The sequence below is a fragment of the Myotis myotis genome, unplaced genomic scaffold (assembly GCF_014108235.1).
Source record: "Myotis myotis isolate mMyoMyo1 unplaced genomic scaffold, mMyoMyo1.p scaffold_m19_p_3, whole genome shotgun sequence".
Lineage (NCBI taxonomy): Eukaryota > Metazoa > Chordata > Mammalia > Chiroptera > Vespertilionidae > Myotis > Myotis myotis.
This window is the reverse complement of record NW_023416335.1, coordinates 108,584,275-108,609,842: the sequence shown is the minus strand read 5'-3', so window position 1 is coordinate 108,609,842 and position 25,568 is coordinate 108,584,275. Positions and strand designations below refer to the sequence as shown.

General features: G+C 44.5%; 1 protein-coding gene and 1 pseudogene across 11 annotated transcripts in view; both read right to left on the bottom strand.

Moving 5' to 3' along the window:
* The window catches only part of XPO4 (exportin 4), a 151,216-nt gene that overhangs the window by 65,086 nt on the left and 60,562 nt on the right, over nt 1-25,568 (bottom strand). The window lies entirely within an intron of this gene.
* On the bottom strand, nt 2,777-5,343 carry LOC118649476 (annotated as a pseudogene).

Genomic DNA, 25,568 nt, shown 5'->3' with positions numbered 1-25,568 from the left:
GAGCAGGCCAGCAAGGCGGCAAATGGGGGTGAGCAGGCCAGTAGGGGGGGCAGTTGGGGGTCATCAGTCTGGCGGGGAGGCACTTGGGGGCAAGCAGGCTGGCAGGCAGGGTGGTCAGGGGAAATCAGGCAAGCAGGCAGGTAGGTGAGTGGTTAGGAGACAGCAGTCCAGATTGCGAGAGGGATGTCCGACTGCCAGTTTAGGCCCGATCCCTGTAAACGGGCAGTAGGACATCCTTCGAGGGGTCGCAGATTGGAGAGGGTGCAGGCAGGGCTGAGGAACACCCCCTCCCCCATGCACGAATTTTGTGCACCGGGCAACTAGTATTAAAAATATTTCCTCTAATTAATTCCCTTTTAATATGCATGAATTTTGTGTACCGGGCCACTAGTATTCTCATAATAAAAATGCACAGCCCTAGCTGGTTTGGCTGAGTGGATAGAGCATCGGCCTACAGTCTAAAGGGTCCCGGGTTTGATTCTGGTCAAGGGCATATGCCCGGGTTGCAGGCTCCATCCCCAGTAGGGGGTGTGCAGGAGGCAGCCGATCAATGATTCTCTCTCATCACCGGTGTTTCTATCTATCTCTCCCTCCCCCTTCCTTTCTGATATCTATAAAAAATATTTTTATAAATAAATAATAAAAATGCACATATTCTAGTCTGTATAAAATACACCCAATATAATTACAATATAATTAATTACCCAATATAATTAATTACAAATAATATCTCCATACTAAAAAATAAAAAATTATCCCCAAAAGCATTTTAATAAAAACTTAAACATAAAAACACATGAAAGAACAGTATTAAAATGAATGGAACAAAAATTTTAAGAATACAATTCCAACAAGAAATGTATTTTAGTTAGCAGATTGTGCAGGGAAACTGTTGAAGTTGCCTCTGAACAGGAGAGTAAGAGAACTCTTCTGTGTTACCTGAAAGATTACCATGAATGTTCAGGTAATACTTTTCAATTTTAAAACTATTTCAAAGTATATTACAATGTGAACAGAATACTTAAAGACAGCCAAAGAATTAGCACAACAATACCACTACTCCCAAAGGTGATTCGTAATGTAGAATATTATTAAATAAAACAAGAAGACTAGATCTTTTCAGGGGAGAAACCAAGATGGCGGCATAGGTTAACGCCGGAGATTCCTGCCTCGAACAACCACTTCAAAAAACAAGTAAACGACGGAACAGACATCATCCAGAACCACAGGAAGGCTGGCTGAGTGGAAATTCTACAACTAGGAGGAAAGAGAATATCATGCCCAGACTCAGAGGAGGCGCAGTGCTGAAGTGAAATACTGAGGTGCGGGGTGCGCGCGGAGCGGGCTGGCGGCGGAGGGCGCGGTTGTTGTTTTCAATCGGGAGGGAGTTTCAGACTCTGAGCTCCAGATCCGGGCGAGTCTCTAGGGACCCAGACTCAAATGGGAGAAGCGGGACTGTCTGGCTTCCGTTGGACCTCGAAGGCAGCTTTCTCTCCGAGGTTTGCAGCGGTTGCTGGGACTCTGTGAGGCAGAGCCCCTAGGGACTGAACTGAGAGCAGCCATAACTGCCCGCTCCGGCCCGCCCAGTAGATCCCTGGGGACCCGCTCTGCCCAAGCCCTGTGCAGAGCCATTTGCCGGATAGCCTCAGGCAAACGCAAGATTAGCACCGCCCTAGAGATCCAGCACAGAAGCTCTCCCACTGCAGACACAGCGGAGTCTCATAGCCAGTTAGCCTGGAGGTCAAATCACCCCCGGTACTGCCGACAACAATCAAGGCTTAACTACAACAAGACTGCGCACAAAGACCACTAGGGGGTGCACCAAGAAAGCATAAAAAATGCGGAGGCAAAGAAACAGGACAAAACTGTCAATGGAGGATACTGAGTTCAGAACCACACTTTTAAGGTCTCTTAAGAACTGTCTACAAGCCGCCGATAAATGTAGTGAGATCCTCAAGAAAACTAATGAGACCCTTGATATTGTGATAAAGAACCAACTAGAAATTAAGCATACACTGACTGAAATAAAGAATATTGTACAGACACCCAACAGCAGACCAGAGGAGCGCAAGAATCAAGTCAAAGATTCGAAATGCGAAGAAGCAAAAAACACCCAACTGGAAAAGCAAAATGAAAAAAGAATCCAAAAATACGAAGATAGTGTAAGGAGCCTCTGGGACAGCTTCAAGTGTACCAACATCAGAATTATAGGGGTGCCAGAAGAAGAGAGAGAGCAAGATATTGAAAACCTATTTGAAGAAATAATGACAGAAAACTTTCCCCACTTGGTGAAAGAAATAGACTTACAGGTCCAGGAAGCACCGAGAACCCCAAACAAAAGGAATCCAAAGAGGACCACACCAAGACACATCATAATTAAAATGCCAAGAGCAAAAGACAAAGAGAGAATCTTAAAAGCAGCAAGAGAAAGAAACTAAATAATCTGGTGATCATAATAGAATCAGGGACATAGAAAGGGAATGGACTGACTATTCTTGGGGGGGAAAGGGGTGTGGGAGATGCGGGAAGAGACTGGACAAAAATCGTGCACCTATGGATGAGGACAGTGGGTGGGGAGTGAGGGCAAAGGGTGGGGCGGGAACTGGGGAGTTATGGGGGGAAAAAAGAGGAACAAATGTAATAATCTGAACAATAAAGATTTAATTTAAAAAAAAAGAAGAAGACTACCACTGAAATGCAGAAATCTAGGACTTCTTTTCGGGGGGCGGGGGGTTTGTCAAATGATCTTTAATAGAAATAATTTCCTTTGTAGTTCTTAACTAGCTGAGCACTCCATTGCACCACTGTTTAAGTCATTTATGATGTCATGAGGGTGGCAGCCATCAACACTGCAGTCCCCAGGATCTCTCTAAAGGATCCAGAAAGTTCTCTAGCTAAAGATCAGTGCTATATTGGTTGGACAATGTTGACAATATCATCAGAAGTGATATTTTCACTGTGTTTAATGTTTTTTCACTTCTTTCTGGTCTTTGTGGTTCTTTGGGGGCTTTGGTGATCAGGCAGAGGCAGAAGTACTACCTCAATCTGGGCCTGTCTGTTCTGAATAGTCAGTTTCACTGTAATCTCCAGACCCTTCCAATCACCAGTTGCTTTGGCGATGTAATCAACAATCAGAGGCTGATGTTGGGGGTGAAGGCAGATGTGCCACCAACTTCCCCACCAGTGCACCTCAGATATATAGTGATCTCCTTGGAGTCGAACTTCAGCAGCATGGTGGAGGCAACTGGTGTCGGATGAACCCAGATATGGGACAACTGAAGAAAGTTGCACCTAAACCTGCTCTGAGCCAAAAACCAAAAGCTAGTGCTTCTATTCTTAAGAAAATATGTTTTTAATGATTTAAAGTGTGAATACAGCAATAGTTCCTTTTAAAAACAACAGTTTTAAATAAAATAGTTTCCTTTTCAAATCTTTCAGAAGTTTTAGTTTATAGTACTACTTTGACATGTCATAATATCTGGACATTATATGGCTGTATCTTTTTTTATGCCACCACTGAGTCTGACTGACGTGGCTCAGTGGCTGAGTGTGGACCTATGAACCAGGAGGTCATGGTTCGATTCCCAGTGGGGCACATGCCCTGGTTTTAGGCTTAGTCCCCAATGTGAGGCGGAGAGGAGGCAGCCGATCAATGATTCTCTTATCATTGATGTTTCCATCTCTCTCTTTCTGAAATCAATAAAAATACATTTTTTTAAAAAATGTCATCAGTGAAAGAGAAGTCTAAGTTAAGTGATTATTTAGTAAATTAATCATTTATTATAAATATTATATGCTTGTCAGATTTTAGGACAGATATGAGTCACAACAGATTGATACTAGTTAAATAGCTATCTTTTACCAAAATTTAAATCAGATTTTTAAATCAAGAATTTTCTTGCACATTTTCTAAAATGAACAATGAACTCAGATAATTTACATGTTATAACAGAATAACTTATTTAGAACCAAATAAATAAAACTCTACTAGTAAGAAGCAATACAGAGCTATTTTCAACCTTTGAAAAATCCTATGCATTTTTAAAAATTTGTCATCAACATTTAAAATTACTTCACCTTCCCATGTTTTCACCGAATTCAAGACTCAGGAGTTATAATAAAATGATTTTCTTTCACCATATCAAACCCAAGCCACAACAATCCTATCTACCTCTAAAATTTTCCATTTAGGAAAACTCACCATCTTCTGAGAAGCCAGACACATAAAATGCTCTATAGTTGCATGAACCAAGACAAACAAAACCAGGCTGAGAGCCAGGACAGAGCTTAATAGCATACTGCTACTGACTGTCACTGGAAAAATCATACTAAGTCTTCTGTCTTGGACAACAAACCATATTACCACAAGTATATGCCTCTTAGCAAGAGAAAGAAAAGCCATCTTTGGAAATATACGTGTCCTTACGTATGCAATGGGCTCTTGTTCACTTACTAACACCTTCAGTAAGGGTATCATGTGTACTGGTGACTGATAGTAAAAAGACAATTGAATGAGTCATATAAAAATCTACAAACTGTTCTGAAGCAAATATGAAGTCTGAAAATTTCCACTGCCTATTCTTACTTCACAATACAGGCTTGTAACAACAATGGACTTTTTACCAAAGTAATAAATAATTTCTCCGTCCTCCATATTCTTTTTATCCTACCTCATTAGTAAAAACAAAGTTTCAGAAGCATAGTATTTCTTCTTAACAACAAAAATTGCTATTTCTCTTCTGGCATAACACAAAAGCCATGAGCCTGTCTTACACATACACTAAATGCACTAACCAGAAGTCCTTTGAAATAAAGGAGAGCTGACCTCACCGGGATGTTTTCCCAAACCTTACTTCCAAATAGTAATGCTGACTTTACTGGAAATCCTAGTGTAGGTGAAGACCTCTATATCCCACTACTATTTTATGATCCAATTAGCTTTCCCCAAGAGATTGAGTTAAAAAAAATATTTTTTTATCAAAACCAAATCAGATCCACAAAAATAGAATACCAATAAAAGGCAGTGTAACCCAACTAAAAATAGAAGAGTCACTGAAGCCAACATACCAAACATACCTGCCAAACATTCTTATTACAAAACGATATTGTCATTTATGATTAGCATTGCCAAAACCCTTAAGCATTTATGGACACAAGATGAACCACTAGCTAAAGAATATTAGCAGCATAAACAGATAGCCAAGAACTGAGATAATACTTCTGAAACACCTCACCTCAATAATTAAATAACAGATACTATTGTTAAGCATCTATTACTATGGCCTAGACCAGGGGTCCTCAAACTACGGCCCATGGACCACATGCAAGTACAAATACTGTATTTGTTCCCGTTTTGTTTTTTTACTTCAAAATAAGATATGTGCAGTGTGCATAGGAATTTGTTCATAGTTTTTTTTTAAAACTATAGTCCGGCCCTCCAAAGGTCTGAGGGACAGTGAACTGGCCCCCTGTTTAAAAAGTTTGAGGACCCCTGTCCTAGACACTATGCAAGGTGCTAACAATACAGTGAACAAAGCATGACCTGTGCTTTTGTGAGCTCCCAAACCAGTGAGTCAATAGATACTATTCAAGTCAGCTAAGAAATGAAAATTTACACCTGAGATGTGAGGTAAGTAGAAGTAAAGCAAATGTAACACATATGAGAAGCTACAGCATAAGAAACCTGACCTGGTCTATGGTACACAACTAGGGCTCAATTAGGAGGTGACTAAGCAAAGAAGGGTACAAGGCATCCAGGCAGAGACATTCCATGTGGGAAGGCACGAGGGGCAGAAGGAGACAGGGCCTTTGATTGCAGTTCTAACTAAGAGAGCGTGGAAGAGAGCTTCGAGAGGGAGGCAGAGATCAGACTACTCAGGCTCTCAGAGGCCATTTTTAAATGTGGATGATGGACGACAGAGGGCCAGTCATAGAACAAGGACACTCTCTTTGGACAGCAATGACCTAAAACAGAATAAAAACAGGTGGATTTAATCTCAGTCTCATTTGAGAGAGTAAGACAAGCCACAATGGCTGAGGAATTAGATCACTGAGCCACGGTGATTTTAACATCCACCAAATCCCCGGAGCTATAGACTTTATACCACACCCAAGCCTAAAGGGGAGGATACTTTCAATCACCTTCTACATATATAAAACCTACATATAATAATCCTTTTAAAAAAGAGTTTGCAGATGATATCATGTATATAGGAAAGTTTTTAAATCCACTAAAAGTGCCCAGCCGGCATGGCTCAGTAGTTGAGTATTCGACCCAGGAAACAAGAGATGGTGGGTTCAATTCCCGGTCAGGGCACATGCCTGGGTTGCAGGCTCAATACCCAGTGGGGGTGCATGCAGGAGGCAGCCGATTGAAGATGTGTCTCTCTATCGACGTTTCTATCTCTCTATCCCTCCCCCTTCCTCTCTAAAAATAAATAAAAACACATTTAAAATGAATAATAAATAAATAAATCCACTAAAAGTATTTGAGCTAATAAACAAGTTTAGCAAGGTTTCATAGTACAAGATCAACATTAAATAATTCTTATTTCTATACACTAGTAAAGAAAAATATGAAAATAACACAAGTTAATTCTATTTAAAATTAAATTAAAAAGAATAAAATACTCAGGAATACATTCAACAAAAGAAGTCCAAAACTTTTACTCTAAAAACTATAGTGGCTCAGCTGGTATGGGTTAGTGGTTAAAATACTTTAAATTTTTTATTTTTGATAGTATTACATATATCTCCCATTTCCTCCCCTTTCCCCCCCTCCTCCCAACGCCCACCCCACCCCTACGTCAGCATATAAGTTCTTTGGTTTACCTCTTAATGTGCCCCACAACCCCACATCGAGTTATGTCAGTCTGTTCCATGCCACTGATTTAGAGAGAGTGGAAGGGAGGGGGAGGCATGGGGAAAGAAACAGAAAGAGAAGCATTGATGTGAGAGAGACACATAGATTGGTTGCCTCCCACACTCGCCCCAAATGGGACAGGGATCAAACCTGCAAACCAGGTATGTGCCCTTGACCATGAGTAGAACTCAAAACTCTTTGATGCGTGGGGCACCGCTCTAACCCCTGAGACACGACAACCAGGGTGACATGACAGTCTTTTCAACAAATGGTGCTGGAACAACTGGACATCCACATGTAAAAAAAAAGATTATCTAGACTAGCAGTCGCCAACCTTTTGGACCTTGCAGACCACCAGGTGAAGACTGCTGCTCCAAAGGTTTCCTTAAACAAAACTTATATTCCTAGAAGATAATAGAAGGGAAAAACTAGATGGCGGAAGGTTTGGCAATGACTTTAATATATAATACAAAAGATGTGATCCATGAAAAAACTGATAATCTGAACTTGGTTAAAATTAAAAACTTTTGCACTGTAAAAGATAATGTAAGGAGAAAATACGGCAGAACAACGGGTCGCTATGATGTGCGCTGACCACCTGGGGACGCGTGCGGAACATGGCAGGCGTCGGCAGCAGGGGGCAGAGCACAGAACATGGCAGGCATTGGCCACAGCGGGATGGTGGAGCAGGTGAGTGGGGGCATAAGACCAAGGTGGGGTGCCGGTCACTGTCATCGGGGTGAGCCTCTGGTGGTTACTGAAAATTCATTGCTCCTGTGCACCATGGTCCCGTCGGGCGCTTGCACCTGCTGCCAGTGCCGAGGCCAACCCCGCTCGCACCCACTGTCGGCGCCGGCCTCATTCATACCTGCAGCCGGCACCAAAGCTGCCACTTGCACCTGCTGCCGGTGCCCGGCGCCCGGCGCCAGTCCCAATCACTCAGCACCGTCAGCGGATGCAAGCAGCAGCTGCCAGCCCCAGTCGCCCCTGAGGGCTTCTCTACCTCCGTCTGCTCCTGAGGGGCAATCAGGGCAGCAGCCGCCGCTCACACCTGCTGATAGCACCGGCCCCACTCACACCCGCTGCTGGCACTAGCCCCAGTCGCTCTGTACTGTCAGCAGGTGCGAGCGGGACCAGCGCTGTCAGCACATGGGAGTGACAACTGGTCGCTATGATGCACACTGACCACCAGGGGCTCCCAGACTGCGAGAGGGCGCAGGCCGGGCGGAGGGGGACCCCCTCACCCCCGAGGGAACAAATTTCACACACTGGGCCTCTAGTATCCTTACTAATAAAAGCCTAAGTGGTCGTCATGCCGTGATACCCTTATGCCGTCACAAGATGGCTGCGTGCACAGGCGGGCGGGGCTGAGCTTGATACTGCGTCCACGGCACAGAGCCTGCCTGAGAGTCCCACCTCCGCAAGGCGAGGCCTGCCTGGGGGTCCGGCGAGGGCTGCCTAGGGATGCCCTGGCTCCGCGCAGAGAGGCCTGCCTGGGGGTCCAGCCTCCCAGCTCCGACCTACCTCTTTGGGGCAATCCATCGAGGAGCCCTGGATGGGTGGGAGGGGCCTACCTCTTTGGTGCGATCAATCACGGGGGTCTCACACTGTGACAGGGCACAGGCCAGGCTGGGGGACACCCCAACCACCCAAGTGCATGAATTTCATGCACTGGGCCTCTAGTATATAATAAAAGCCCAGCTACCGTTACGGCAGAACAACCAGATGCACACTGACCACCAGGGGTAGATGCTCAATGCAGGAACTACCCCTGGTGGTCAGTGTGCTCCCACAGCAGAACACTGCTCAACCAGAAGGCGGGCTCATGGCTGGTGAGCGCAGCGGTGGTGGCGGGAGCCTCTCCCACCTCCGTGGCAGTGCTAAGGAGCAAGCAGGCGGGCAGTTAGGAGCGATGGGTCCCGGATTGCAATCGGGCCTAAACTGTCAGTTGGACATCCCCCAAGGGGTCCCGGATTATGAAAGGGTGCAAGCCCAGCTGAGGGACACCCACTCCGGGCCAGAATTTTGTGCATCAGGCCTCTAGTATTTCTAATAAAAGACTTATTCAAAATCCTATATAATAAAAGGCTAATATGCAAACTGTCCCCTCGGGAGTTCAACAGGGAGTTCGTTCGCTTGCTATGATGTGTGCTAACCACCAGGGGGCGGTGTGGAACATGCCGGGTGACCAGCGGTGGTGGCGGGGCACTGAGGGAGTGAGGGGAAAAGGAGGTGGGGAGGCCGGGAGGCAGGGAACCTGATTGGCCCATGCACGAATTTTGTACACCAGACCTCTAGTATAAAAAGCACTCTTAAAATTCAACAATAAGGAAAAAAAACAGCCTGATTTAAAAAGGGGCCAAAGACCTTAACAGACACCTCACCAAAGATAAAAAGAAAATACACAGATGCAAATAAGCACATGAAAAGATGCTCCTCACCATATGTCATAAGGAAAATGTAAATTAAAGTAAGATACCACTACACAACTATTAGAATGCCCAAAATTCAGAACACTGACAACACCAAGTGCCAGTGAGGATGTAGAGCAACAGGAACTCCATCCATTGTTGGTGGATTCCCACAATGATGCAGCCACTTTGAAAAAATTTGGTGTTTTACTATAAAACTAAATATGCTTTACCAGCAACTTTCCTCCTTGGTATTCACTGACCAAAAGTGGGGGAAAATTTATCTCCACATCAAGGATGGTTCTCCATAATGGCCAAAATTGAGAAGCAATCAAGATGTCCTTCCCTACAGAGTGGGCATGGCTCAGTGGTTGAGTGTTGGCCTATGAACCAAGAGGTCAAGGATCAATTCCCAGTCAGGGCACATGCTCGGGTTGCAGGCTCAATCCCCAGTGCAGGAGGCAACCGATCAATGATTCTCTCTCATCACTGATGTTTCAATCTCTCTCTCCCTTTGAAATAAAATTTAAAATTATACATGTATTTTTTTTTCCAAAGATGTCCTTCCATAGGTGAATGGGTAAGTAACTGTCATCCAAACAATGGAATACTATTCAGTGACAAAAAGCCCTGGAGATGGAGAAACTTTAAATGCATATTACAAAGTGAAAGAAAGCCAATCTGAAAGACTACATACTGTCTGATTCCAACTAAATAACATTTAGGAAAAGACAGAACTATGGAAACAATATAAAGATCAGTAGTTGCCATGAGTCTGGGGGGAGGAAAACTTGGCAGACATTTCCTTAACCAAGAGATCAACGTGGATGCTTCCCCAACAGAACAATCTGACACCATGTGCCTCCTGACACAAAGTAATGAAAAGGACACAATGTCATAACTGTGGTATAGTCCTACAAAGAGTGAGCAATCTGAATCTAATCACAAGGAAACATCACATAACCTCAACGGACAGACATTTTTTTAAATAACTGTCCTCTTCGCCGAAACCAGTTTGGCTCAGTGGATAGAGCGTCAGCCTGTGGACTGAAAGGTCCCAGGTTCGATTCCGGTCAAGGGCATGTACCTGGGTTGCGGGCACATCCCCAGTGGGAGATGTGCAGGAGGCAGCTGATCGATGTTACTCTCTCATCGATGTTTCTGACTATCTCTCTCCCTTCCTTACTGTAAAAAAATCAATAAGATATATTAAAAAAAAAAACACTGTCCTCTTCATTTGTACTATTCAAATATGTCATATTCATGAAAGACAAAGAAAAGCTGCGAAACTTACACATCAAAGATAACTTAGGAAAACTAAATAAAATGTACTGAAAATAGCTATAAAGGATATTAATGATACAACTGACAAAATTTAAATTTGGACTGTAGATCCAATAATATTGTATTGCCATTTAATTTCTTGATTTTGAAAACTATAGTATAGTTTGTAAGACATTCTATTAAGAACCACAGATCTCAAAAATTTTTTAATATATTTTTTATTGTTGGTAGTATTACAGATATCTCCCATTCCCCCACCCTTTAGCCACCTCCTCCTAGCCCCTAACTATCCCCCAGGTCTTTACTACCCTATTTTCCATGTCTATAGGCTATACATATAAGTATAAAAGTTCTTTGGTTTATCTCTTCTTCTTCCCCCAACCTCACATTGAGGTATGTCAGTCTGTTCCACAACTCAACACACCCACAAATGACAGACTCAAGGGTCTCATTTTGTTGGTCAATTCATTTTGTTCATTACACTGCACAAATAAGTGAGATCATGTGATAAATGTCCCACAGCTTTTTTATCCATTCATCTACTGATGGGCAAATGCTATTGTAAATTGTGCTGCTATGAACATAGGGATGCATATATTCTTGATCACATATAAACCTAAAGAAAGTATTCAAAGGTAAATGGGTATAATATCTGCCACTGATCTCAAATGGCTCAGGAAGAAAAACGAGTTTAAATATACGTGTGTGTGTGTGTGTGTGTGTGTGTGTGTGTGTAGGGCAAAGAAAAATAAATTGACAAAATGTTAATATTGGTGAACCTTGGTAAAGGGCATATGGCAATTCTTTATTTTTTTAAGATAAAGCCTTTTATTTCTCTTTCTTAAATTTATTTTTTTAAACATATATGTTTTATTGATTTCAGAAAGAAAGGGAGAGGAAAACAGAAACATCGATGAAAGAGAACCATTGATCATCTGCCTCCTGCACGCCCCCTACTGGGGATCGAGCCCGCAACCTGGACAGCCTCATTTAACATACCGTTCTAAATGACCAAATATACTTTATACAAAATACACCTTGTATTTTACAAGGTCTACTTGCTATTCCTCAGTCTATCCTAAAAGACAGACCATTTTGTTTAAAAAGCCATCAATTCAACAAAGGGCAAAAGTGGTTTACAGTGGTTCATATGAAAAATAATACAATGAATTAATAAATAATAATACAAGAACAAACAGTTTTGGTGAACCAAGATGGCAGAGTAGGTAAACGCCAGTAACTTGGCGACTCCCAAAACGAAATCAAAATCACAACTGAAATACAGAACAACCATCAGTCAGAACCACCTGAAATCTGAGAAGTAAAGATGAAAGCACATTGACCTAACTGGTTTGGCTCAGTGGATAGAGTGTCAGTCTGTGGACTGAAGGGTCCCAGGTTCAATTCTGGTCAAGGGCATGTACCTTGTTTGCGGGCACATCTCCAGTAGGAGGTGTGCAGGAGGCAGCTGATCGATGTTTCTCACTCATCAATGTTTCTAACTCTCTATTCCTCTCTCTTCCTCTCTGTAGAAAATCAATAAAATATATTAAAAAAAAAAAAAAGATGAAAGCACACAGAAACTGGAAGAAGAAAGGGGAGCAGAATGGGCTGGTTGGACACCCACATGTGGCACAGCGGAGGCCTCCTGTGAGAGGCAAGGGGACCCATGAGCACAGCCCAGGGTTCCAGAGCTAAGAAGGAAGTCCTCATAACTTCTGGCAGTAAAAACCAGGGGGAATTGTGGCTGAATGACACAGAGGCTGCTGGAGTCCCAAACAGTTCCTCTTAAAGGACCAGCGCACAAACATACTGTCCAGCTCCCTCTGAGCTCCAGTGCTGGATGGATGCATTGAGGGAACCAGGGACCAATGGGGAGGAACTGGATTGCCTGGTATCAGGGCAGGAACTCGGAGGTGACCTGGGTGCTCTCCACAGTCATTGTTCCTATGCTGGGACCACCACTGTCACACAGCTGACTGGCAGCAATATCTCAGTTTCCATCAGTATAGATTCACTCTGTTCACCCTAGTTATTCCCTGAGACTCGGTCCCATCAAATTTGCAGCCCCACCTAAGCGGTTTGTAGCTGTTCTTCCATATGAATAGCCTGTCCTGGCTCAGGTTTCAGACTTTAGTAAAATCTCTTAAACAAGCAGCAGCTGGAGTCAGCATGCTCCACACCTATCAATAAAAGGCCCAAGACCAGGCACTAGCACCAGCCTGCCTTGATTCACTGCTGGGCCTCACCTGGGCACTTCTAGCCCAGTACAAGTAGCAGCTATCTGCAGATCTCTCTGTAACTCCTGCCAGGTGGCCCCAGGCAGTGGGTGACTTCGTACCTTCTTGGAGGTCCCAGACCCAGTGCACCCAGTGAAAAGCTTCAGACCATAGCAGATTACAACTCAACACACCCACAAATGACACACTCAAGGGGCAGACTCAGTGAGCACAAAAACCCACTGAAGCAAATTCTGCTCCATAGGGTTGTCTCCTGCACAGCGCTCTTCCATTGTAGACACAGCTGTTCCTCACAGCCAATTGGGGTGGAGGTCAATTCCTCCCCGTGATGCCAACAGCAATCAAGGCTCAACTACAAGACTGTGCATACAGCCCACACAAAGGCGCACCTAGAGCGCCCAGCTCAGATGACTGGGGAGGCTGAGCCATGGGCTCTACAAGACACTTACTACAAAAGGCTACTCTATCAATTCCAAGAGACATGAGAGCTCTACCTAATACATAGGAACAAATACAAGGAAGCAGCCAAAATGCAAAGAATTGTTACAAATGAAAGAAATGGAAGAAAGCAAACTACTGGATACAGAGTTCAAAACAATGGTTATAAGGTTGCTCAAGGATCTAAATGAGAGCTTCAAGGGACTTAGTGAGACTTTCAAGGATCTTAGTGAGGATGTCAAAGACATGAGAAAGGAACAGTCAGAAGTAATGAATACACTAACTGAAATAAAGAATAATTTACAGGGATTCAACAGTAGAGGAGAGGACTCTGAGAATCAAATCAACAATTTGGAATTTGAGGAAATAAAAAACACCATTCAGAAGAGCAAAAAGAAAAAAGAATCAAAAAATATGAAGATAGTATAAGAAGCCTCTGGGACAACTTCAAGCAACCAACACTTACATTATGGGGGTGCCAGAAGAAGAAAGCAAGATATTGAAAACCTGTTAGAAGAAATAATGACAGAAAGATCACAACATGGCACCTGACGGGACCTAGCCTGGACACTGTGCCACTGTGGTGCAACCACCACTGACCCCACAGGGCTCTTGCTGCTGCAGTGTACTTATCCACTACCAATGCTACTGTGCTACCGGGGCTTGGAGGTAGGAACTGTGCTGAAGGCTGGGAGGTGGATGTAGCCATCCCTAACCTGGAACTGTTGAACTGAGGACCTGAGGAAACTCAAGAGGCTGCAGATCTATAGGTGAGATGGGAGGGCCTGGGACTGAGAAAGGAGGCTTCAAGGGCACTGGCTGTGGAGACTGCAGAGTGGGTGCAGCAGTGGGAGCCTGGGACTGCAGTCCCTGGATAGAGTAGCACTAGCACCCTGCCATAGTGCAGCCTAGGAAGTTCCTCCTGAGCAGTGGGAAGAGCCACGCAGTTGAGCTCAGAGCCAGCCTACACTGGAGGGATCTGAAGGACACTGCCAGCATTGAATCTGGAGGTCCATTTATATCTTGGAGGAACTCGTGCTGGTGAGCAGAAAGGGGGCTGGACAGTAGGCCCAGTAAAGATTAGAGCTGCCCATCTGGAACACCAGGAAGGTACCCTCTTTCCCATCGGCCAAACAGTTGCTTCTGACTTCCACTGCAGCAATCTGAGCCAAGGAGAAATAGCCCAAGGCTGGATATCTGTGCCCCTGCAGGAGGCAAGGAGGTGCCAGCCAGACAGGCAGAGATGAGGTACTGGAAGGAGAGGAAGGGCCTGGTCCCCCATCCTACAAGCTACTGTCACCAATCCCAACAAGAGTCTGCTCAAACCAACCCAGTCAAGACCAGGATACCCCCACAGAGCCCTGCTCCGTGGAGGAAGGGAGAACAGTTCAGAACAGAAACACTCAAGGTATGAAACTTAAGGCAGACCCAGCCTCTGCGATAAGGAGGCCTCGCCCACTAGACTACAAGGAGCTTCAACCTATTGGGCCTCAATCAGGTTGCCCAGCGCCAGAAAGGGACAGTGACATACATAGGTCTGCACCAGAGAATCTCTCAGGAGGCCCAGGGCAGACACACAAAGGGACCTGATTCAACAACATCAGAGCAAAATCCAGGGAGCTCCACAAATAGCATACCCAAAGGTTTTGGAGTGAGTGTGTGTGTGTGTGTGTGTGTGTGGCCTTTTTGTTTTGTTTTCGGGTTTTTCCCCCTTTTTTTTGCTTTTTTCTTGCATATCTATTAATTTCTTTCTTCTCTTTGATTCTATTCTCTTTGACTTTTTATTATTATTAATTTTTATTTCATTTTTCTCTTATTTTTTCCTTTTTTTCCATTTAACTTTCCTATCTGTATCTTAATATAAACATTGTTAGTAATTTTTAAATCCATTATTATTGCCAGGGCAGTGTGGCTCAGTGGTTGAGCATCAACCCATGGAACAGGAGGTCAGAGTACTATTCCCAGTCAGGTTACGTGGCCAGGTAGTGGGCTGAAACCCCAGTAGACAGATGATCAATAATTCTCTCTCATCACTGATGCTTCTCTCTCTCCTACTACCTTCCTCTCTGAAATCAATAAAATATATTTATTTAAAAATTAAATTATTATTTAATTTCTTTTCTATTCCTATACTAGTTATTATAGCTTCCTTCTTGCTTTAACTTTGCCATTTTTTCTTATTCTTGTTTCTCCTTTTTTCTTTATATCCCCTCCAAGACTTTGGTCTCATGTCTTCTAGTACTTTATTTTTTCTTTCCTTTGCTTTCTCTTCTTTTTCCTTCTCCTGTTCTTGTTTTGTGTAATTTGATGACTTTTGTGCTGTTTTTGATTAAGTCCCATGAATGGGATATCAACAATCAAATCCCAATTATAACAAAGGAGTCCAAATAAGTCACACCAGGGGCAATCCTAGAGCATGCAGCTCAGGAGATCAAAGAGACTGCACCATTGGACCCCTAAAGACACTTTTTACATAAGGCCATCCCTCAAAAACTGAGAAGACAGTTCTAATGCATAGAAACAAATATAAAGAGACAACTAAAATGGGGAGACAAAGAACAAACCCAAATGTAAGAAAAGGAGGAATATCCAGAAAAAACACTAAATAAATGGAGGCAAGCAGCCTATCAGAGTTCAAAGTAATGGTTATAAACATGCTTAAGGAACTTAGTAAAAATTACAAGGCACTCAATGGGAACTACAACAGCATGAAAAAAAGACACAGAAACCATGAACAAGACCAGACAGAAATAAGAATAGCATATCGAACATTGAGGACACAGTGGAAGAAATTAAAAGTATATTGGATGAAGCAGAGGATGGAATCAGTGATTTGGAAGGTAGAAATAAATACCCAATTAGAGCAGCAAATAGAAAAAATAATTTAAAAGAAAAACAGCTTAAGGGAGCTATGGGAAAAGAAGAAAGAGAAGAAGAAGGAGAGGAGACAGAGGAGGAGGAGGAGGAGGAGAATGTGAGCAAGGAACAGAGAAACTGAAGAAATAATGACAGAAAACTTCCCCAATTTGGTGAAGAAAAGTCTCACAAGTTTAGGAAGCACAGAGAGACCCAATCAAGATGAACCCAAAGAGACTCACACCTAGATACGTCATCATTAAAATGGCAAACGTTAAAGACAAAGAAATAATCTTAAAGGCAGAAAGAGAAAGACAAAAAATTACCTGCAAAGCAGTCCCCATTTGAATGTCAGCTGAATTCTCAATAGAAAGACTTCAGGCCAGAAGGGAATGGCATAAACTATACAAAGTAATGAAAAGGAAGGGCTGAATCCAAGACTACAGTATACAGCAAGGCTATCATGTAAAATTGAAGGTGAAATAAAAAGCTTATCAGAGAAAAAATAAAGTTAACGAAGTATATTACCAGGAAACCTGCAAAGCAAGAAATGTTAAAGGGACTGCTTTAAGAAGAAAAGGAGAGAGGATCATAGGTATAAGAAAATTAAAATGGCAATAAATAAATACCTGTGAATAACATTAAATGTAAATGGATTTAAGGCTCCAGTCAAAAATCATAGGGTAACTAAATGGATAAGAAACATGACCCATATATATGCTGTCCACAAGAGACCAACCTCAGAACAAAACATAGACACAGACTGAAAGTGAAAGGATGGGGAGAGAAACTAAGATGGTGGCATAGATAAACACCGGGAAATTTCTGCTTCCCACAACAATCGATAAATGCATCAAAAACACAAGGTGGACATCATCCAGAACTACAGGAGGGCTGGCTGAGTGTAAATTCTACAACTAGAAGGAAAGAAAAGCACACTGTGAGCGGGAGGAGCTGCGGAGGTGGCGTGCAGAGGTACGGGGGCTCGCGCGCGCGCGGAAAGGGTCTGGCACCTGAGGACGCGGCTGTCTTTTTGAATCCGGAGGGAGACACAAGCTCCCGACACCTCTGAAATCCGGTTCCGGGAAGTCTCTGGGGACCCAGGGCTCATACGGGGAGATACTGGACTGTCTGGCAGCGGGCGAGCTTGAGAGCGGCTTCCCCTCAGAGGTGCTTGCAGCCGTTGCGGGGACACTGGGACTCGCGACTCCTTAGGGCAGGGCTGAGGCTCCGCCATACCTGCTTTCTCAGCCCTTTGATTCCTTGAGACCCCGCCCCGCCCAGGCTTCGGCAGAGGCTTTTGCATATGAATGCCCCGGCCATTTGCAACCTGTAATTACCTAACCGCAGCCGGGCCAGATAGACTCAGAGCTTCCAAGAGAAGGCCCAGGCCCCACAGCGGCTTGCATTGCTACACAGCTGAGCATCATCAGGGCAGCTGATTCTCGCTGCCAATTGCCCTGGAGGTCAATTCCTCCCAGTGATCCTACAACAACCAAGGCATAGCTACAACAAGACTGTGCACAAAGCCCACGAGGGGGTGCACCAAGAGTGTCCACTTCAGGTAACTGGGGAGGCTGAGCCACTGGGCCCTACAGGACACCTAGCACACAAAGCCACTCTATCAACACAGGGAAGCAGCCAAAATGCGGAGACAAAGAAACAGGTCACAAATGGCAGAAATGGAGGAAAGCAAACGACTGGATATAGAGTTCAAGGCCACGTTTATAAGGTTTTTCAAGAATTTTATGGAAACCGCCGATAAATTTAATGAGTCCCTCAATAAGTATAGTGAGACCATGGAGGACATGAAAAAGGACCAACTAGAAATTAAGCATACACTGACTGAAATAAAGAATAATTTACAGAGATCCAGCAGCAGACAAGAGGATCCCAAAAATCAAGTCAAAGATATGAAATCCAAAGAAACAAAAAATACCCAACCAAAAAAGAAAAAAGAAAAGAGATTCCAAAAATATGAAGATAGTGTAAGGAGCCTCTGGGACAACTTCAAGCGTACCAACATCAGAATTGTAGGGGTACCAGAAGAAGAGAGAGGGCAAGATATTGAAAACCTATTTGAAGAAATAATGACAGAAAACTTCCCCCACCTGGTGAAAGAAATAGACTTCCAAGTCCAGGAAGTGCAGAGAACCCCAAACAAAAGGAATCCAAAGAGGACCACACCAAGACACATCATAATTAAAATGCCAAGAGCAAAAGACAAAGAGAGAATCTTAAAAGCAGCAAGAGAAAGACAGTCAGTTACCTACAAGGGAGTACCCATACGACTGTCAGCTGATTTCTCAACAGAAACCATGCAGGCCAGAAGGGAGTGGCAAGAAATATTCAAAGTGATGAATAGCATGAACCTGCAACCAAGATTACTTTATCCAGCAAAGCTATCATTCAGAATAGAAGGTCAGAGAAAGACCTTCACGGATAAGAAAAAGCTAAAGGAGTTCATCACCACCAAACCAGCATTATATGAAATGCTGAAAGGTATTCTTTAAGAAGAGGAAGAAGAAAAAGGAACTCTTACCATTTGCCACAGCGTGGATGGAACTGGAGAGCGGATAAATACCACATGATCTCACTCATTTGTGGAATATAATGAACAACATAAGCTGATGAACAAGGACTGATCCAGAGACGGAGAGGCATTGATTGGACTGTCGGGCTTTGGAGGGAGGGTAGGGAAGTGTGGGGGTAAGGGGGAAAGATCAACCAAAGGACTTACATGCAGACATATAGGCCTAACCAATGGACACGGACAACAGGGCGGGGGGGGGGGGGGGTGAGGGCATGAGCGGGGGGGGGGGGGGGGTAGAGGGTAACGTGGGGACAAGGACACATATGTAATATCTTAATCAATAAAAATATATTAAAAAAAAAAAAAAGAAAGTGAAAGGATGGAAAAATATATTCCACACACATGGAAAGAAAAAAAAAGCTGGAGTAGCAATACTAATATCTGACAAAACAGACTTCAAAACAAAACCCCATAACAAAAGACAAAGAGGGTCACTACATAAATACTAATGGGAATGACAACAACAAAATATAAGCCTAGTAAACTTATATGAACCCAATACTGGAGCAACCAAATATATATATACGTACACACACATACTCTTGATGGGCTTTAAGGGGGAGATTGACTACAAAACAGTAATAGTAGGGGACTTTTCCACTCCACTGACATCATGGGGTAAATCTTCCACACAAAAAAATCAACAAGGAAACAGAGGCCTTAAAGGACACACTACTGAAAAACAAAAACAAAACAAAAAATGACACACTAGGTCAGGCTTAAGAACGTTTTACTCCAAAGCAAAAAACTATATATTCTTCTCAAGTGCACATGGAACATTCTCAGAGAGAACACATGTTAGACACAAAACAAATCTAAACAAATTCAAGAAGACTGATATACCAAGCATTTTCTCAGATCACAATGGCATGAAGTTAGGAATCAACTACAACAAAAAAAACCTCAAATACAGGGAGGCTAAATAGCATGTTATTAAACAACTAGAGGCCCAGTGCACTAATTCGTGCATGGGAGGGGGGGGGAATGGGACCACAGGAGGTTGGCTGACTGGGGGAGGGACCTCAGAGGGAGATTGGCCAGCCAGTTGGGAGGGACCACAGGAGGTTGGCTGGCAGCAGAGAGGAATAGGGGGAGGGACTGCGGGAGGTTGGCCGCTGGCCCTGAGGCGGGAACTGACCCTCAGCCCCCCTGAGAAAGGGGCTGCGTCTGCTGCCACACACCCCTGGTTCCCTATCCCAGCCCAGGCCCAAAGGCCACGGCAGGATCAGGAGAGGAGGCAACAGTTGCCGGGCTGGGGGCGGAAGGAACGGATGCTGGATGCCGATGCCACCCTTGGCATCCCACCACTGCAAGGTTCCCCACCTCCCCCCTCCTCCTTCCCTCACCGCTGCACCACCACTGGGGGGTGGGGGGGATGAGGGGGGGGTCAGGAGGTCCCTGAGGAAGGGAGAGGACGGGAGCGAGACAAACCCTTGTGTCGAGGGCTGACTTACAATAGATCGCAGCAAGGGAGCTGCTCTGCTATGTATGAAACCTTGACCCAGAAGCAGGTCTCTACAAATAGCTTAGCACCAGGGGCCGATGGGGGCCAGCTGGCTGGGGAAAGGGGCTGTGGGAGCACACTGACCACCAGGGGGCATCTCCTGCATTGAGCATCTGCCCTCTGGTGGTCAGTGCGCATCACAGTGACTGGCTGACAGGTAGTTCCCAGTCATTCCATCATAATGGTGCTTAGGCCTTTATATATATATGAATGAATGGATTACCAATGAGATCAAGCAAGAAATTAAAAACTTCTTGGAAACAATGAAAATGAACACACAACCACCCAAAACCTATGGGACACAAGGAAAGATGTCCTGAGAAGGAAGTTCATAGCATTACAAGTCTACCTCAAGAAACAAGAAAAGCACTAATAAACTACCTAAATAAGCCTGTAATAAATGATGAAATTGAAGCAGTCATTTAAAAACTCCCAGTAAACAAAGTCCTGAATGGGATGATTTTACAGGAGAATTTTACCAAACATTCAAAGAAGAACTAACACTTGTTCTCCTCAAACTATTCCAAAAAACTCAAAAGGAAGGAACACTTCCAAGTTCTTTTTTATGAGGCCAGCATTATCCTAATTCCAAAACCAGATAAAGACAATACAAAGAAAGAAAATAATAGGCGAATATCTGCGATGAACAGAGATGCTAAAGTCCTCAACAAAATATTAGCAAATCAGAACCAGCAATACACTGAGTAGCCAGATTATTATGACCACCTGACGTTAGTAGGCAAATTAGCTATAATTTTGCACTGAAGTTGCTAGAGGGCCAGACCATTACAAATAGGGAAGCAGGTTGTTTACCACAACAGTAGAAGTGAATTTTTTTCTGAAGATATGGGTAAACAATGCGATTTAACAGCCTTTGAATGTGGGATATATTCCGTAACACAAGATGGCTGCACCCTCAGTGGAAGCCAAGTTCCCCTAACGACCCTTAATGAGCAATCAGCAGGGACCTGAGGCTTCATGGTGCTGGGCCGGGGCAGGGAACCTGATGCTGCGCCCCCCTCCCCCTCGGTGGGGCTTGACAGGGGACATCAGGCCGCACTCCCTACCCAGGCGCCAGGCTGGGGGAACCTCAGGCTGTGCCCCCCTCCCGGCAGGGCTTGACAGGGGACCTCAGGCCGTGCCCCCTGCCCATGGGGCTTGACGGGGAACCTCAAGGTGCACCCCATGCCCCGGCCTGGGCCAGGGGACCACTGGCCACGTGCCCCGCCCTGGGGGACTTGAGGCTGCGCCCCCAGCCTGGCGGCACTTGATGGGGGACCTCAGGCCGTGCCCCCCACCCAGCACCAGGCCCGGCGACCTCAGGCTGTGCCTCCCACCCGGAGGGTCTTGACGGGGGTGGGGTCGGCTGGGTCTGGATCTAGTCCAATGGGGGTGGGCCTGGCCGGGTCTGGGTCTCACGCGATTTCGAGGCACACGTGGGTGGGTGGGGACTTGACTCTGGTTCCCGTAGCATGCCTCAGATTCTGACAGGAGGAAGATTTTCATGTACATTTTACTAATTTTCTTTTATCTCTGACACTTCTAATATAGAGAAAGGGCAAATAGCAATATTAAAATATTTCCTCTAGCCAAAACCGGTTTGGCTCAGTGGATAGAGCGTCGGCCTGCGGACTGAAAGGTCCCAGGTTCGATTCCGGTCAAGGGCATGTACCTGGGTTGCAGGCATATCCCCAGTAGGAGATGTGCAGGAGGCAGCTGATCGATGTTTCTCTCTCATCGATGTTCCTAACTCTCTATCTCTCGCCCTTCCTCTCTGTAAAAAATCAATAAAATATATTTTAAAAAAAAAAAAGAAAAGAAAAAATATTTCCTCTAATTAATTCCCTTTTAATGTGCACAAATTTCGTGCACCGGGTCACTAGTATATGTATAATTAAAAAAACACCTAAGCAAAAATTATACTGTAACACCCTCAGGGAAAAAATTTAAAGCACACCTAAGAAAATATGTGCTTCTTAACAATCCAAAAACATAAATAATAAATATATAACACTAGGGGCCCGGTGCATGAAGATTCGTGCACTGGTGGGGGGGGTGGGGTGCTGCATGGGGGGTGGGGGTGGAGGTCCCTCAGCCCGACCTGCAGTCTCTCCAATCTGGGAGCCCTCAGGGGAGCCCTCTCCAATCCGGGAGTTTCTGTCTGTCTTTGCAATCATATGAGCAAATTGTCTGAGACCCCCCCCCAACCCGGTATGGTTTGTTACTCACAGAATAATAGAGAATTTTTTTTTTCTTTGCTCCATTGGTGAAGATTTCCTGGAAGTTTTAGGATAGCTTCCCTTTAATTTTTCCTAAACACTCTGATTTTACTTATGTCTCTCACCTTTGCTTTCCCTCCATCCCCAACCACAACAGTAACTTGCTCCAGGCTCACTTTGCTCTATTGTCTAGGAGATCCGTCTGCCACCAGAACTATGATTCCCAGCATTCCTGGTGCTCCCTGCCCTCGGGGCTTCTGCTTCTGGTCCTGAGGCTGCCATCAGAACTACAGTTCTCAGCATTCCTTGTGCTTCTCTTGCTCTGGGCTTCCACTTCAGGTCCTGGGGCTGCCACCAAAACTACTATTCCCAGAATTCCTGGTGCTCCCCATGCTCTGGGTTTTCCCCGACAAAGGGAGCTACGTTTCCCCAACCCTCTGGCTCTCCTGCTGTGCGTATGCAAATTACCCTCCATCTTTGTTGGGTTAATTTGCATGTTTGCTCCTCATTGGCTGGTGGGCGTGGCTGGTGGTGTGGCAGAGGGATGGTTAATTTGCATGTTTCTCTTTTATTATATAGGCTTGTTTTTTTTAGGAGAAAGATGATTAGAGATTAGGGATAAAAGGAGGAAGTGATAAACCTCCAGTAAACTGCCCCACAGAACAACTCACCATAATTGCCTTTGGGAGAGGATTGATTAAAGACATCTAGAAGAGATTAAATTAAACTAACGGTAATTTCCTATACCATAGGTAATATGTCAGATTTAAGAAGGAAGAGCATTTGCAGGTAGCTAACTGATGAACTTCTTTATTCAAGGAGACTAATACAACAAATACTGGCTAAGTCCTGAGTGTTGTAAATGTATTGTTTCATTTAATCCACTTAACATTCCTTATCCCCATTTTACTTTTGGAAAAACTGAGTCTCAGGGAGGTTAAGTAATTTACCTTTGTTCAGCTGAGAGTGATCTTAGATATGTCTGACTCAACGTAACACAAATGAGAGCCACTGTGTAGCACAGACTTCAATCTATCAATGGGCAGCAAATGTTCCAGAATAGCAAATTGTAAACTTTAAACTAAGGAGATGCTCTCCAAAATACAAACTTCCCACATCAGTAACTGATTTAAAAAGTAGATATATTTTTTAAAATATATCTTTTTGATTTTAGAGAGGAAGGAAGGGAGAGAGAGAGAGAGAGAGAGAGAGAGAGAGAGAGAGAGAGAGAGAGAAACATCAATGATGAGAAAGAATCATTGATAGGCTGCCTCCTGCACACCCTACATTGGGGATTGAACCCGCAACCTGGCCAAGTGACCAGACCGGCAATTGAACCATGACCTCCTGGTTCATAGGTCAATGCTCAACCACCGAGCCATACCAGCCAGGCAAAAAAGTAGATGTTTAAAGCTGTAATCTAACCCACTTAAATTGCTTTTGTATAACTAATAATTTGCTAGAAACAAAATTTCCATATTTTCTCTTAAAAACATCTTTGAGCCAAAACCGGTTTGGCTCGGTGGATGGAGCGTCGGCCTGCGGACTGAAGGGTCCCAGGTTCGATTCCGGTCAAGAGCATGTACCTGGGTTGCGGGCACATCCCCAGTAGGAGATGTGCAGGAGGCAGCTGATCGATGTTTCTCTCTCATCGATGTTTCTAACTCTCTATCTCTCTCCTTTCCTCTCTGTAAAAAATCAATAAAATATATATATAAAAAAAAAACATCTTTGAAGAATAAACATAATGACCTTATTATTTACCCTTGAACAATATTGCCACCATAAAAATCAAGTTAAGAGTCTTAGCCAGGTGCCGTAACCAGTTTGGCTCAATGAATGGAGCGTCAGCCTGCGGACTGAAGGGTCCCAGGTTCGATTCCGGTCAGGAGCATGTACCTTGGTTGCGGGCACATCCCCAGTAGGAGGATCGATGTTTCTCTCTCATCGATGTTTCTAGCTCTCTATCTCTCTCCCTTCCTCTCTAAAAAATCAATAAAATATATATATATTTTTAAAAAGTCTTAGCCAGGTGACTCAGTTGATTGGAGAGTTGTCCCCTACACTGAAAAGTGGCCAGTTCAATTCCCTGTCAGGGCACATACCTAGGTTTCAGTTCAATCACCAGTCAGGGTGCCTATGGAAGGCAATGGATCAATGTTTCTCTCTCTCTCTTCCCTCCCTTCCCCCCTTCTGTCCCTCACTCCCCCCATCTCTGCAAACATACCCTCAGGTGAGGATTTTTTTAAAGTCAAGTTAGAGACTTAAGGAAAGACAGTCAAAATATTCAAGTCATTACATTCTACAAGAAGATACGATTCAGTTGCTTAATAGAAATACACTTCCCATTTTCTCCTTTTCCTGCCTAAAAGTTACTGCCCTTCCTTTAGGAAGCAAGAGTCCCAACATCTACCCAGTTTTCCATTTAGTCAATCTTCTACAAAACTGTAAATGTAATTTTTAAATCCTCTGAGTAGTCCAGTGTACTGTGTATTATCTATATAATAGAGGCCTGGTACACTAATTTGTGCATGGGGGAGGGGCCACGGGAGGTTGGCTGGCCAGCCCTACCCCCAATTGGGGTGGGGGGTGGGGGGCGATTGGCGGGCCAGTTGGCCAGCCACAGTGCACATCATAGCCACCGGTCATTCTGGTCACTTGGCTTTTATGTATCCTATATAATAACACCCTACTATGCAAATTGACCAAACGGCAGAACGACTGGTGGCTATGATGTGCAGTGACCATCAGGGGGTAGACACTCAATGTAGGAGCTGCCCCCTCTTGTTCAGTGCACTCCAACAGAGGGAGCACCGCTCAGCCAAAAGCCGGGCTCACGGCTGGCGAGCATAGCAGCAGGAGCCTCTACCCCTCCACGGCAGCGCTAGGGATGTCCCAGTGCCAGCTTAGGCCTGCTCAGCGGGCCTAAGTTGGCAATCAGACATCCTCCAAGGGGTCCCGGACTGTGAGAGGGCGCAGGCCGGTCTGAGGGGACCCCCCCACCTGCCGCCACCAGTGCACAAATGTTGTGCACCAGGCCTGCAATTTAGATATACAACCTAAGTGACTGGTCGACCACTCGACCATTTGACCAGTCGCTATGACGCACACTGACCACCATGGGGCAGACGCTCAATGCAGGAGCTGCCCCCTGGTTGTCA